Source organism: Carassius auratus, chromosome 37 (assembly GCF_003368295.1).
Source record: "Carassius auratus strain Wakin chromosome 37, ASM336829v1, whole genome shotgun sequence".
Lineage (NCBI taxonomy): Eukaryota > Metazoa > Chordata > Actinopteri > Cypriniformes > Cyprinidae > Carassius > Carassius auratus.
Window position 1 is genome coordinate 14,701,136 of NC_039279.1, and position 16,297 is coordinate 14,717,432.

Here is a 16,297-nt window from a genome sequence, read left to right on the forward strand (position 1 = left end):
TCTTATGAGACAATAAGAATTAGCCATGTAAAGTCATGACATTTCATTTCTTTATGTCAACTGGCATTGTGTGTTCTATCCATTAGGCACACAATTTAAAGCGGTCATAAGATGTTGCTGAAAAGAACATTATTTTCCTTTCTGAAAGGCATCGATTTTTACAAAGCTCATCTCTCTGAAAAGCAAGGTGTGCACTAATTGGCCAGCTATCCAGTGTGTTGTGATTGGCCAAATGTTTCAAGCGTCTGACAGAAATGTTCTGCCCCTCAACATATACTGTTATGGCATGTCCCGGTCAGAACACCAGCATGAAAGGACAAAAACAATAAAACCCATTACCCAAACGAGGCAGTTGTTGCATACAGTGGGAACATAATTACTGATTATAATGACCTATACTGTCTTTTTACACGTCGTGTTGCATATCGTGCCACACAAACATAAAACCATGTCTGCATTTGTGATCAGAGGAATGACAAACATCAAGTGCTACTCTATACACTTGCTCAAAACTCTCGTTTGAATCATCAGTGGCAAATCCTTGACATATGCAAAGAATGATGAATGGCTTAAGTGAGCAGCAGCCATTGGCTATAAAGGGAAATGATAGCTGATTAAAAAAGGTGTAGAAGCACCTACCGTATTCTCCGGACTTTAAGTCGCACTTTTTTTCATAGTTTGGCTTGTCTTGCGACTTATAGTCAGGTGCAACTTATTTATCAAAATTAATTTGATATGAACTGAGAGAAATGAACCAAGAGAAAACATTACAGTCTCTAGCCGTGAGAGGCTGTATATAGAGCGCCCTCTCGTGGCTGTAGACGGTAATGTTTTCTCTTGATTCTTGGTTCTAAATAAATGCGACTTATATATGTTTTTTTCCTCATTATGACATAATTTTGGACTGATGCGACTTATACTTGGGTGCGACTTATAGTCCGAAAAATACGGTAACCCTGATTGTAAGCCTAAAACTGACATTTCATGAAAAGTTATCTCGCAATTCTGATTGGTTGATTAGAATGATGTTCCAGGATCAACAAGGATGTACTCGGTGAAATCACGCTCACCATAACGAGGAACGGCCGGTGGATTCGAAAAAGGAGCACTGGGGTTGCAGCAACAACATGTGACGACCTTGAGCTGGACTTCGTCCATGGTGACAGCCGATCCGGCGATCCACAGCATGAAGCTGATGTATTTCCTCGGTGACCAGCATGGATCAGCTCTAGGAATGACGAAGTGGATATTGAGCTCTTTTGGAAAGACAAACAAAGAAGTTTAACATTCACAATGAAACACACAAGCTTCTCCATGAAATGGTGGCAACAGTGAGAATAAAATGTATGCCTTATTTCTTTGCATGAACATTTAGGCAGCATTTTGCTAATTTTCCCACATAGTGATGTAGACATGTGGGGGCGTGTTTAAAGGAGCCATTTTAGGGGAGCGTGGCAGAGACTTAACATTAATAAAGAATATCTCTTTGGATTTGAGACTTTATAGATCTTCTTTATGCATCAAGAGCTTTTAACACTCCAAAGAGAAAGGAACAATTTTAATCGCATCATATGACCCTTAAGGTTGTGAAGCTAGACTGTATGTTTCACAACTATTTGTGCTGAGATTTCACTTCTTTCATTTGATGTCACACAATGCAGTCCTTGATCTGTAAAAATAGTATTGTGGAACAGATATATTTCCCCCCCCGCAAGACTCATATGAAAAGAGAGAAAGTGAGATAGATAGAGCCAATCTCACTCTAGAGGTTAGTGCAAGGGTGAAGATCTCCGTACAAAGGCTCAGGTCTGTTAGGGGAATCCACAGACCTCAAAATAAGGATATGAAACGTTTCTGCCAAAATCCTTTCTATGAAAGGTCAAAATTTGCCCTTTCATTTTAATTTGGCTCTTTTTATGCACTCGCACATTTACCTAAACCTAACGGGTTGTTTTATATGAAAGGTGAAGAGTGACTAATGGTAGATAGAAAAGGATGCAAAGGAAATCAAACAAAGAAGGATTAATATTATACATTGGAACAAATAGAGTTGAACTTTAAGAGCAGAAGTAACTTGTTAACCTCCAACGAGGAACTATGCACTTAACTACATTGTTAAGATCACTGAAGATACGAGTGGTGTTTGTGTGTGCTTATTAATGCTAAGGTGTTCAGTATAGTTGAGGTTGTTCAGTTATTATAGCTTGTTCTTGGTGGTTCATTCATAGAGTTCATCCAGAGAGACTTGAGAGACAGAAGTTGTAATTTATTTTATATTAAAATGTATTGACATGTATTTAAAATGAGCTTAATATGCTATATTATGTAAAATTGAAGTTTATAGTAATAGCTCACCCCCCAAAGAAGTTAAAAAAAAAAAAAAGTTAGTTTTTTCATCGGAACAGATTTGAAGTTTTTTTTTTTTTCATTAAACACCTTAATGATGGATTTGTTTTTTTTTTTTACAAACATGAAGCTTTTTACTTCACAAAACATTTACTGATCAACTGGAGTCAAGTGGTTAACTTGTGGATTATTGTGATGTTTTTAGCAGCTGTTTGGACTCTCATTCTGACGGCACCCATTCACTGCAGAGGATCCTCTGGTGAGCAAGTGATGAAATTATATTTCTCCAAATTCGTTCTGATGAAGAAATAAACTTATCTACATCTTAAATAAGAGTGAGTACATTTTTAGCCAATTTTAATTTTTAGGCAAAGTATTCCTTTAAGGGCATTTTAATAAAAAAAAAAAATATTTATAGTGACCCATACAAACTCAGAATTCGTGCTCTCCATTTAACCCATCCAAAGTGCACACACACAGAGCAGTGACCACACACACACCGTGAACACACACACACACACAGAGCAGTGAACACACACACACACACACACACACACACACACACACTGTCAACACACACCCAGAGCAGTGGGCAGCCATTTATGCTGCAGCGCCCAGGGAGCATGGGGGTTCGGTGCCTTGCTCAAGGGCACCTAAGTCACGGTATTGCTGGCCGAGATTCAAACCCACAACCCTAGGGTTAGGAGTCAAACTCTCTAACCACTAGGACTTCCAGACTTCCAAATATTATTGCTGACTTCTCATGTCTGCGGTGTTACCACTATTTCTGCCAAGAAATAAAGTGACACCACAGACAAATTGGCCTAAATGCAGATTTTCTAAATTTGGGACTGGCACTGTGATAATTTAAAAATCATTAGACATTTTGGAAATATTAATAAGCTTACATTTATCAAAATGTAGATTTAAGTATGTCAAATTTGTACTCACCGTGCACCCCTCCGATCAACCATGACCAGCAATGACATTTACAATTCACCTTTTTCTGAGAAAGCCAACATCCATTGTGGAAACAGCACAGACATGAAGCTGGTGGTCACAATAAGTTCTTAAAATATAATAACATGCTTTTCAAACAGTTTACTTAACTTGTAGTCCTACATGTTAAACAAAATCTGTATTCACAGTATAGCTGCTTCATTTAAAAATGTTGTTGCAATTACATCCCAGCATGTCTCTTGATGTATAGCAGGAATATGCACATTTTGTTACACATGAAAATTAATATATTTTATTATTATTGTCTTTTAAGTAGAGGGACATCACTTGCCATCTAAAATGAGGAATGTCATATAGGTCTGATTTTCTCTCTTAAAAATACCACAGGATTTGAAATCATTTTTTCACCCCCCAGGAAGTTCAGTTGGATTTTTGGATTTTATGGAATTGCAATTCAAAGAAATTCAACACAGGTAATGTATTCTGGGAAATGAAATGTTCGTCTATCCTCATCTACAAAATTGTTTTTATTTATTAAATTTAAAAAGCTTATCTATCATTCTATCATGTTCTTTATCTGTTCTTTGAATTTCAGTTTAATTATATTTCCTTTGAATTGTAGTTCTGCAATCTACTTCCTACATTCAGTTCACACAAAAGTAAGCTAGAGAAAATGCTCTCCTCACCACCTTGTAAACAGCTGAAGTTTGAACAGTCTTCACAGTCATCAGGCTTGAGCACTAAGTCAGTGAGCTGGAAACTGCTTGTAGCAAGACTAACTGTCGCATCTATCTCAGGCAAAGTGACTTTCTGTGTTTCTGATGGGGTTTGGTTATAGTACTAAGATGAGTGTTCGTTCCATCTTAGACCACTGCAGTAGTGAAAGTAGCCCCATTCATCAGGCCATGGTTTCGTCAATGTGGAGGTGGGCGCGCAGGGCTCTGGAGACAGGATTACTTTTTTTTCCCCCATGACAAAATGGTTTGATCCTCCCTCGAATGGGGGTTTGATATATGACTGTTGTTTTCTCAAGTCTTCTAATATTTGTAAGACTATTTGCTCTGTCACTGGGGATACTATATATCACAATGTTGTGTTACCCTGGGGCAAAAAAACAACAACCCCCCCCCCCCCCACCGCCAAAAAAACAACAACAACAAAAAAACAAACAAACAAACAACAAAAACAACTCTTAATTAATTTTTCAAACAGGATGCAACTGACATGCATTAGTTTATAGAAGACATACTTACAAATTATACACAGTAATTCCAATAAACTGTTTGCTTTATATTACTAGAGAAAAATTACCGGCATAAAACCCCCTTAATTTCCACCTGAAACCTTTCAAGCATAACATTTATGATGTTCAGTGTAGAATTATTTAGAAATATTTCAAACAGTGATGTGCGCAGATGGTGGAGAAATTGCAAAGAAAAACGAAATAATTACTTTATAAATATCTATTTACTTTTGAAAAATAATTGTGCTTAAGTGTATTCAAAGTATATAATAAAAAAACTGTACTTGCAGATAATATAATAGTATTACAATGAAATGAAATAATGAAATAAGCAGATAGTATACTTTCTAGACTGTTTTTTAACACACTCTTTGTGCTCTTTTCTTTACAAAGTACTCTTTGGGGAAAAAAAATCAAAATAAACAAAAAATTATTATAAAATCAAATTAACTACTAACTACTACTACTACTTCTACTGATACTTCTACTGCTACTTATTATTATTATTTTGTAACTATAAATATATTTAAATACATGACATACACATTTCAAGATAAATTATATTGCAATATATTTTAGTTTGCCATACATGCTTGTCAGTACATTCAGCAGTACACTTTTGCTAAGTTATTATAAAAATGATATATAAAGATGTACTTATGTACTGGTTAAGTGGCTCAAAAACACTCTTATAAGTTAAACTAATTGTATTTAAATCTTTAATACATTTTCATTCAAATGTAAATAACACAATAGAGTGTCTGAAAACATTACATCAAGTTCACACTTAAGTCTATTTACAATGTATAATTATTATTTTTCATATTTGTGGTTATCTGTACTTTTTTCATGAAGGCAGTTACAAGTTTAATACTTTGTATGAGCAATAGTGATAGTGGTGCTTCACCTAAAGCACTGCTAATCATGCAGTGTGAAAAGGGCCTATGCTGGGACAAGTCATGAAAATATGTAAACCATAAATTAACCCTGAGAGTCAGTAAAGCTATATTTCCAATGCTATAGCATGATAGCTGTTTTAAACAAGCAACAGTGTGAGGGAATATGTTGTCCTACCCCAGACGTGTCCTCTTAGTCCTCTGGGTATATGCAGGAAACGGGGCTCTTTCTTATCGGCTGACTACAGTTGTCCCCGAGGTGATTTCTTTCCGCAGAGTTCTTCGTTTCTTTCTCAAACTGTATAATTTGTCTTCCACATTTTTAATTTGGTTTAGTAGAAGACAAGCATAGGCGGCATTCTTTCTAATTTGTCTTGGAAATCTCATCAGATCTCTTGCATTAGGATTGAGCTGCAATGCTAATGGTATGTAATGGCATATCTGGCACATTATGGAATTTTTAAAAGGATTTTTTTATCTGTGAGAAAGAAGGAAATTTACATATAGTATATGAGGGACAGAACTTATCAAAAGTATGATGTGGTTACATTCTTAACATTATGGCTAGGTGTTAGCTTAGGCACAGGGTCAGTGGAGTCTCCACTAAACATGTATCAAGAGCAGGTCTGTGCTGCATGTTGGTTCTCAGCTGGATTTGTTTTTAGACCCGAAACCAACACACTATTAAATGTGTTTATCATTCAAAAGTAACCAACTAAAGTATGATTTAGCAGGCTAACAAAGGGAACAAATCAACTACTGTAAGTTATTCATAAATAAATACATTCATGCTTTTAGCAGACGTTTATATCCAAAGCGACTTACAGTGCATTCAGGCTAATATTTTTTGACTAACATGTGTTCCCTGGGAATCGAACCCACAACCTTGGGCTGCTAACACAATGCTCTACCACTTGAGCCACAGTAACACAAACTTACTAGCAAATCAACAAGTGACAGATGAATTTCAATACTTCATGAATTTACCTGGATGCACAGCCTTTCATGTCAACAACAAAAGGGAAGCCTTTTTTCTTCCTACTGTGTTTAAAGACTGTTTAGTAAATAATTCAATCCAGACTCACTGGATAAAAATGTGCCCGTTGCAACATTGATGCAAGCGAACTGTCCAATGAGTGGTGCTAAAAACCTATTCAGTTTTATTCAAAACAGAAGAATGTGAATCTGCCAGTGTTTTATTATGTGAATTGTTGTACATGTCAGAGCAGTTCCAGAATGAAATATCTGGTGAGTGACACATGCCACTTACGTTACACCCTTACCCTAAACCTAACCGACAGTGTTAGCAAAAGCAAACTTGTGATAAAATATTGTTTTCTGAAGCAACCATGGCATTTTAGCTTGATTCTACAAGTCTTTGAAATCTTTTATCGAGTGTTCTGACTCATGTTTCACAGCACATTTCAAGTTCATTACTTTACCGGGTGAGCTACTGAGCAAGTTTACTATGTGTGAAAAAAATAACCTGTTAGATGGTTAAAGGCAAATTCCTCTACTATATACGGTGGAAAACTGTATTGGACATTATATTAAAATTTTTAAGTAATATACCATTTTTGTAAGTGAAAAAGATATAACCATAAATTGACTTTCCCAGAATCCCATGCGTTACATTTCAAACGAGATTTTTATGTTGTTGCTTCTTAGTTTTTTGATATCAGTTTTGTATATTAGGGTTGTGTGTTTCACCTGAATGTTTGATGAACGTTTATTGTATTATTTCAATTTCATGTGTGTTACCATGATGGTGTTAAGTGTTTTTGTGATTGACACTGTGTACCTTCCACATATGTTATTTTTTTTTTAAACTGCTTGTGATGGGCTTTGGTTCATCATGTGACTTTCTCATCACCACCTCCATTTGGTGGTTATCAGTGTATTACAATGGTTCAAAACAGATTTCAGTACTTCAGTAGGTTGGTATATTAACATTTTATCAGTTAATGAAATTAACTGTATATTTAACTGTAAATTTAAATCTATATTTAACTGTAAATTTAAGTTTAAAATTTAAAATGTTGCTACCATATTTTTTACAGTAAAATTCCGGCAAGCTGACGCTATTTTACCGTTTTTTTTTTTTTTTTTTTTTTACTTTACAGTGTAGTGTCCGTGTCAGTTTTGCAAAAAAAAAAAAGTATAAAGATGCTTTTTCCCAGTGAGCCTTGCATTTAACCACATGAGGGAACATTTTAAGACTAAATGAGTCAATAATAGGACTCAAAATCTACAACAGTACATGTGAAGTCAAAAGCTCATGGCTCAATACCGACATTATTCACTATGAGAGCATGTAATGCCAAAAGGTACATCAGCTTATCCAACCATTTAATAAAAGACTAACTCATAACACATTTCATAAGTGTGCATGTCTAACGGTCATCTTCACTGGACTTTCGTGCTGTGTGTCTCTAAGGGCGAGGGGCAGATTTGACCCTTCTGACAGAAAGCACGCCACATCTCAAGCCATTTATTTACCCTGGCACAGTGCCTTTGTGTCAGTCCCTGCTCTGAGAGCCATCCTCTGTTATGCTTGTCTGTTTAGACGGCTGTTTATTGTGGATTAGCTAAGGGAAAACAGAGGAAAACTGCTGCTCAAATAAAGCAAATGCAATAGATCACACTGAATATTACACGATGACAGTGTGCTTATTTGAAATGCTGCCAGTATTGTGGAGAAAAGTGCATGTATGTGAAGCAGGAACAAAGATGCTGAAATAGATAGAAAGTCATTTTTGGGAACTTTTTTGGAAACGTTAGTAACATTAAAAATGTCAAGAACAGGCGCCACATATCATAGGAAACTGCTTATTGTAAAACAGCCACAATATATCCAGTCTGTTTCATTAAATGATTTACAAAAAATAAATGTACAACTGTTCAGGCCACGCTCAAAGCAGACAAGTAACTAGCCAGGCTCTCATTGCTAAAAAAAAACCAACTATGTAAATAAAAAGCAGAAAGTGGATGTAAAAAAAGTCAAGTCTAATAACTGAAGCAAATAAATGGATGTTATACATATAGTCCAATGAATCTTGAATATTGCCCTCGTCAAATGTATTTTTATTTATTTGTTTGTTTCGTTTTTGGAAATGCAGTACTTTATGTGTGTGTGTTTATATACAATTATATATATATATATATATATATATATATATATATATATATATATATATATATATATATATATATATGAATTATTATTATTATTATTGATATTATTATATAACTATATAAACATTTGTATATATAAAATTTATTTATTTATTTTTCTTTATTTGAGAGGACAGTTAAGGAGTTCACAAAACCTGCCTTTGCATGATATACAAGCTGAAATACTGAGGCTTGTAGCATCTAAGAAGGAGGTTTCTGCTGCATCATATAACTTGCGTCATATAAGAAAGTATCATTAGTTTGTAGTTCACATGGTCATCAAGTATGTGTCATTAAAACAGTCATATGGAAACACTGCCAGAGGATACTTATCTCACTGACTACAGTGGGTACTTAGGACACTGGCAGCAGATATATGACCAACATTGGCCTTTTTTGCACTAGTTCACCCCCAATTAAGCACACTAATGATAATTACCCAAGATCCTCTTCAGAGATGAGATGGGCTCTCTGCAACCTGGTGAAAACTTCTTAGCATGGGACACAGTTGATGTGTCCACTTGGCATGGGGCCCTAAAAATATTGTTGTGAGAATGGTAAAAATTAGGAAGACACTTGTAAATGTACCCACCTAATCGTTGACTCGCAATGCACCTCACACACAAATGAGAATATTTTGAAGAAAATTATTAGCTGTTATTGCATCAGACACATGTACAAAAGAATGGTTTTGTCTCATTGCATATCTTTTAACTCAGACCATATTCGTGAAGTTAAAATCGTCATTAAATACAAACTAAAAATAAAATAAAAAGCGAACATGCACACTTTATGCCAGGACAGAAATGCTATAGCATATTTTATTCAGGTCAAAAATTATTTATGCACTTGGTATAGTGTGTGATTTCACGCTCATGTACATAATTAATATGGATTTTTAATATGACACAAGACATCTCTGTTGTGTTTCGTGTTTAAATAACATTATGGACATGATATGATGGGAAGTTTGGTTGAAGGTTATTTGTAATGTGTCAAAAAAAGAAAAGGAAAAAAAAGAAAAGAAGCTAATAATGTATGTTGATAAAAGCCTTTTCAAATGACACCCGTATAACACAGAACATAGAACACATGGTAAACTTTACATGATTTACAGAACAATCATTCGTTTTGTTCCTTCTTCATTTCTTGATCATTAATGTTATTGCATAATGTTAACGCAAACCCGTTGATGACTTCAGCTGGGTGAAAAGACTCTTGTCTCATGCTTCCCACTCTCAGGGACACACTATTTAGACAGGACATGTGTGTTTCCCACTTTTATGAAGGGGACATGAGGAAAAGTAGGCCTGCTTTATGAGAAACAAATTACTCTGTTTGAAATTCCTACCTCACCTTGTGAATAAAGAATTAAATCTATAATGATTTAAGAGCAGCCTGATTTGGCATTAACTAATTAAGTTCACTTTTGTGATGTTTAGTTTAAGTCTGTTTGCATTGAGGCTAACATATTCTAATGAACTAATAAAAGGTCTTCTGGCAGGTATTCACAATTTAAAATGTACAGTTTTCTCCTCTAATAAAAATGAACCAAACATAAAGTAGACTCCTGGCCAGCATTTATAACTGCTTACAAGTTTTCATTCACTAAAATGCTCTTTTATTAGGCTACCATCTGTATCTGATTAAAATAAAAACTAAATTTGCCCAGCAATTTCATGAGGTCTTGTGAATTAAAATGCAGAATTTACAGAAGGATTTAGTTTCATTTTCACCTTTACTGGGTAAAATGTATCATGAACTACCACAATGATCATTTAGTTTAAAAATAATGAATTATAGTGTGTTAGAATGAAAAGAGCCCACGCATCAATCATGGATAAATACAGAAAATATATGATCAGAATGGGTCTTCCAACAAGGAACTGTGGGTGGACAGACGAAATGTGCGTGGAGTGGACGCAACCTTCAGCCTCACAGAAAACATTTAGAAGTCGCTCACAGAATCTGTGTCCTTAGGATGACATCTAGTGGGCTCTTTATGAAATTAGAGCACATTTTTGAAGTTTCCCAAAAGCATGGCAAATGTGCATGAATGTGTTGTGTGGATTTCATGTTTATCAGAAATTATGCCAGAGCTGATTTGCCTGTTTTCTGTTTGTGGTCACTGAGGTCATCTTGTTATAACAGCCTAGATCTTAATTATTATTCACACTGTGGTTTCACACCATGGGTGACTCTTAAGTCTGAGTCATATCACACCATCAATTCAAAAGAAAAAAACCTATTTTTAGGACTATTACAAAATAACTTTCATGACACAGTTTTCCCCCATATATAGTTTTTTTTTTGGGGGGGGGACATCACCTCAACAAAAAGCATCCTTCACCCAGGCTCAAGCACAGAAAATGGGATCTGATGGACATCGTATGAGGTGTCTCACTGGCAGCATCCATGAAAGATAAGTACACATCATGTACAGCATTACATATCATCAAAACGTCAAGGATTCCCACCTGATGCCTGCAGTGAAGAATTGTACCGTCCTTATCCTTCTTACCATACTAGTCCTTTTTCTTATTGCTCCCCAGTCACGCATTAAAACAATTGTAAATTCACAACTGTTTATTGGGTATTGAGGCAAGAACCACAGACATGGATTAGGCCATGATTCTAACTACTATTATTTATATTCTCTTTGAAATATGTTTAAGGGTACTGTTGAATTTATGACAAATTTGTGCTTAGAAAATCAACTTCATTCAATACCTGGAGTATAAAAAATACAAGTTGTTAGAGGTACAAAACAAAACTAAATTTGAATGTTGCACAGGCAAATTTATATCATGCAAATACTAATGCAAATAGTCTTGAGCACTGAGGCATAGTGAGAGAGAAGGAGAAAGTAGAAAGAAAGAAGACCAAAAGTTTGGACACACCTTCTCATTCAAAGAGTTTTCTTTATTTTCATGACTATAAAATTGTAGAGTCACTCTGAAGGCATCAAGGGCTATTTGACCAAGAAGGAGAGTGATGGGGTTTCATAGTCATGAAAATAAAGAAAACTCTTTAAATGAGAAGGAGTGTACAAACTTTTGGTCTGTACTATATATATATAGTTGCTGTCATGAGTGGTGAAGTGGTTGCTAGGTGATTGTTTACTAGTTCACTTCAAGTCTCTATGATAATCTTGTCTCTAGATATGATTCATGTGCCTCCCTCAGAGCAAATCTATGGGATTCTTTTAAGCATTTAAAATGTAACAGATGGATCCTATTTGGAGAAACTTAAACATCTGATAAAAACAACACAATAATCCTCGAGTAATCCACGTGACTCCATCAGTTAACGTCTTGTTAAGCGGAAAGCTGCATGTTTGTAAGAAAAAATCCATCATTATGATTTTTTGTTGTTTAAAAAATAACATACTAGTTAAAATACAAGCTAAAACGCAAGTTGTCTAACCATATGCTTTTATTCTACAGTGAAAAAGTGAGAAATATGCACAGATTAAGCACTGTTTACAAGTGATAAACAAATATGTTTTGATATTTTGATGTGAGATGACAAAAAGGGATGGACTTATTCACTAGAGGAAAAGGGGGATTCAGTTTTTTTTTTTTTTTACCAGAATATATTTTTTTTATTGTTATTTAAAACACCTTAATGATGGATTTGTTACTAACAAACATACAGATTTTCACTTTACAAGACATTAATTGATGGACTGGAGTCATGTGGATTATTGTGATGTTTTAGCATCTTGTTTTAACTTTCATTTTGATGGCACCCTTTCAGTAAAGTGTATCCATTGGTATACAAGAGCAATGATAAATCTGTTCAGATGAAGAAACAAATGACATTTTTTTAAGCACATTTAAATGTTTGCATAAACTATCCCTTTAAGTCTGATTGCTTAGAAAATAATACAACACCTCTACGCAGCAAGTCTCATTTAAGGTGGGTTATATTTATAATAAATATCCATGGTATATACACTACTTCCATTCTTAAAACAACCCAGATTCGATAGTTCTGCATGTGAACAGTGTTAACGCAGTGAAGTGACATTCCTGTGGCTGTCATATAAAAATCTACTTAAGCCTTTAGCTTTAGGTTTTTTGCTGCTTAGTGGTTAATTTACCCTCAATGAGAAGCAGATCGATTCCATAAGGAGCCACAGAAAACATGTTTATGAGGCAAATCCTACGCAAAAAAATTGCACCGCCATCCACAAACCCAAAAGTATGGGTGTTATTGTGGTAAGTGAATCACATATAGTCAGGCCGCATCAGTTTAACACTTAGAATATAGGCTTTCTAAATAAGAACATGCACTGTAAAAAAAAAAAAAAAAATTATATATATATATATATATATATAATCAGTAGAAAAATTGACAGTTTCCTGAATTCCATAAAATTACCAGTGCTCTTTCCATTAAATGTATGGACTTTTCCTTCAACTCCTTAGAAGTGTAATAGCATAAGCATACTGTACATTATGAAGTGTCAGATGGTGCCATACAGATACAACTAACTTCTGAGAAAACAATGAACAATGTTGGAGTCTTATAAAGAGGGGGTATAAAGAGGCAGACACCGCACTGAAGAGGGCCATTCCTACAAGAGGCTCAGATCTAGATATTTTCCAAGGTTCCCTCAGATGTGCTGCCAAGCCTGTATGAAAGACCACAAATAACAAACACTCTTATTACATTGTGACATTTCCAGGGAGTCTTACTCAATGGCATTTCTGTTAAGACTTCTCCATTTATTCCCTAGTTCTGCTGAGGCACAGTTATGGCCTCTTTGTTGCCAGCATTTGGAAATCTGAATCTTTGAGCGACCCTGTGTGAGAGGAACACAACCTTTAGGGACAGACAGCAATGTACCTTACCATCTGTGCAATTTGGTGTACCTTCTCATCTCCAATCAAAGTAAGGCACTATGAAGGCTGACATTGTGGTGTACAGTGTGGGAAATTATTTCATGTCCTGTCCTGAAGTGAGAAGCCTTGTAAAAGAGCCATGTGGTGAGTAAAAGTTCCTTTCGCTGGGTGCCAGTGGTCCACACAGGCCTGTTCACACATCTGAGCCCACCCGAAAACACACGGACACCTTCTTGGCTCATGCACACTCATCCATTCAGAGAATGGCAGCATCAGCATCAAGAAATATATTGCAAACATTTGTCATTTTCGGGAAGGAATGTGAGATTATCATTGAATTCTACATGATCCAAAAGATCCAATAAAAACATCAAAAACTAACTAAATAAAAAAAAAAAAAATGTAACTCTGTCTGTTTGTAATATCAAACACCTAGTTTATGGCCAGAAAGAGGCAAAGGGAGAGTAATAATGAGGTGTAAATGTGTTTTGTTTTTGTCTGTGTCATATTTTCCAAAGTCCAATGCAATGAACAACGATGGTTCTCTAAAACACATGTGTTAGATACAAAACTCCAAATCCCAAAGGGGAATTACAAAATAACTGTAAATACACTGTAATTATGGTTATTATTTAACATATTCTCTTTTAAAATTTTGCATTTAATCAATTAATTCATTTTTTTTGCTCAGAATTCTGTATTTTATGTTTTTATACAGTTATACTGTTTTAGTTACATTTAAATAAAATAATATAACAATAAAAGGGACCTGTGAAAAGTGTTACAAAATGTGCATGAAATTAGTTTTCTTGATGAAAATTAAAATCCCAACAGGACTATTTTAAATAGGTAACTAACACCACCTAGTGGTGCAACACATGTCCAGTGGTTGAAAACTTTATACATAAGTCTATGTATCAGAAAAATCTGTGAAATCTTGTCATGTTCTTGAAAATGTCATGTTCTTCATTATTCAAAAATGTAATTTAGCTGGATTGAAAACAACTAACCAGACAGACTATAATCAACTCCCAAACCAGCTCTCCAATGGGCTTAACCCAAATGATGAAAACCTTCATTTGAGGATTGTGGGTAATATTTCCATTTTAAAGAAGGGTTGGGTCTTTGGCGTTATTTATGCCTGGAGAGAAGCATTATCCATTCCTACATTTCACAGTCTTGGATATCCTACATTCCATGAGAGACAGTGCCTTTGTTGCAGCGGTCCTGAACTTGTTTGGACCCCCCAAGAGACCTCTCTCCTGATTGGATACATATGTCTTCCCACGTTACCCCTCTGTGAGCATGCAGCATTATGCTCATGGAAAAAATTTACAATACCAGAACATTTTTCCTGTACAGATCACCAGATATTGATATAGTGTGGCATGTAAGAGAAGCATTACTTTCTCAGATATGACTGGTGTGATATGTTGTGTGAAAACAGTATTTGAAAGGGCACAGTTGAGGGTTTGACTTCAAAATCTCTTACACTTTCCATATATGTATATACAGTATGCAAATAAATGCAGGCTTGATGAGCAGAAGAAACCTCTTTCAAAAACATAAAAAAATAGTAATGTTTCCAAACTTTTGGTCTGTATATATATATATATATATAGTAAAATAAGTAGAAGCAGCATAAGTACTTTTACATTTGCGATTTGTTGTGTTTTTGCATTTTATAATGAATTTGAGTAGGTCAGTCAAGAGTTTTGCTGAGTCAGAAAATGTATACATCCGTTCTAGAATGGTTTGGTATTTCATGTAAGTGTGTGTGCGTGTGCTTCGGGGAGAATGTTTGCACTGACTAAATTCAATTCAGTGTTTGATTTACAACAGATTTTGGGTAGAGACAACAGATGATTTAGCTATTGAAATAGTTTTATCAGTTTGGCAGGTAATAAGACTTGCCATGATTATCCCACATGTCACTGGAAGTATCTCTGAACGCACATACACATACAGATACAAACCATTCTTTTTTATTTGTTTTCAAAGCTTGTAAAACCATGTGTATACTTACATAAATAACTTGCTCATGGTAGAGACTGGATGAAAAAGATGATATGAAAAAATGATAAAGTAATAGTATGATAAGGTTTATAACCACTGATTGCATTATATGTCCCATTATGTCTTGGACAGGAGATAGAAATGCAAAACAACCTCCAATATTTCATAATTTTGTGCATTAAAATTTTATGCAATAGCTATCAATGGTATTTTTTGTGTGTTTTTTTTTTCAGCTGTGCTTTTTGAGTTCAGCTATCAGTAAACATAGCCCAACTGTCCAGTTAATCCCTCCCTATACAATCTAAAACATTTTATACAACTTGCATGCATTTATACTTTTTTAAAATGTATTAATTTATTAATACAATTATAATATTATTTAGATTTTTTATTTTGATTTGTGGTTGTTGTTTTTTTCACATGATTCTTTTTTTAACAAAATCAATTGTCCACATGGTCTATTACACCTCAGGAGGATTGAGGTAATTGTTAAAATGTATATACTTTTGAAATATATGTATATACAGTATATCTTCAGAATTCACTGACACTTTTGAATGGGCATCAACTGATAATGTTTTTTTGTTTGTTTTTTTTGTTTTTGTTTTTTGTTGCAGTTGACTAAACAGACTAGGTTTAAGTTGTAAAAAAAGTAATTTCATTTATAGCATGTGGGGAAATTCAAAATGTGATATGAATATAACTAAATTATTAAATCATGGACATATCTGAATTGCATTTCTAAAAATTTAATGTAAAATACTGAATCAAATATTATTACGCATTCAAGAATTTTGACTGATTAGGATTAT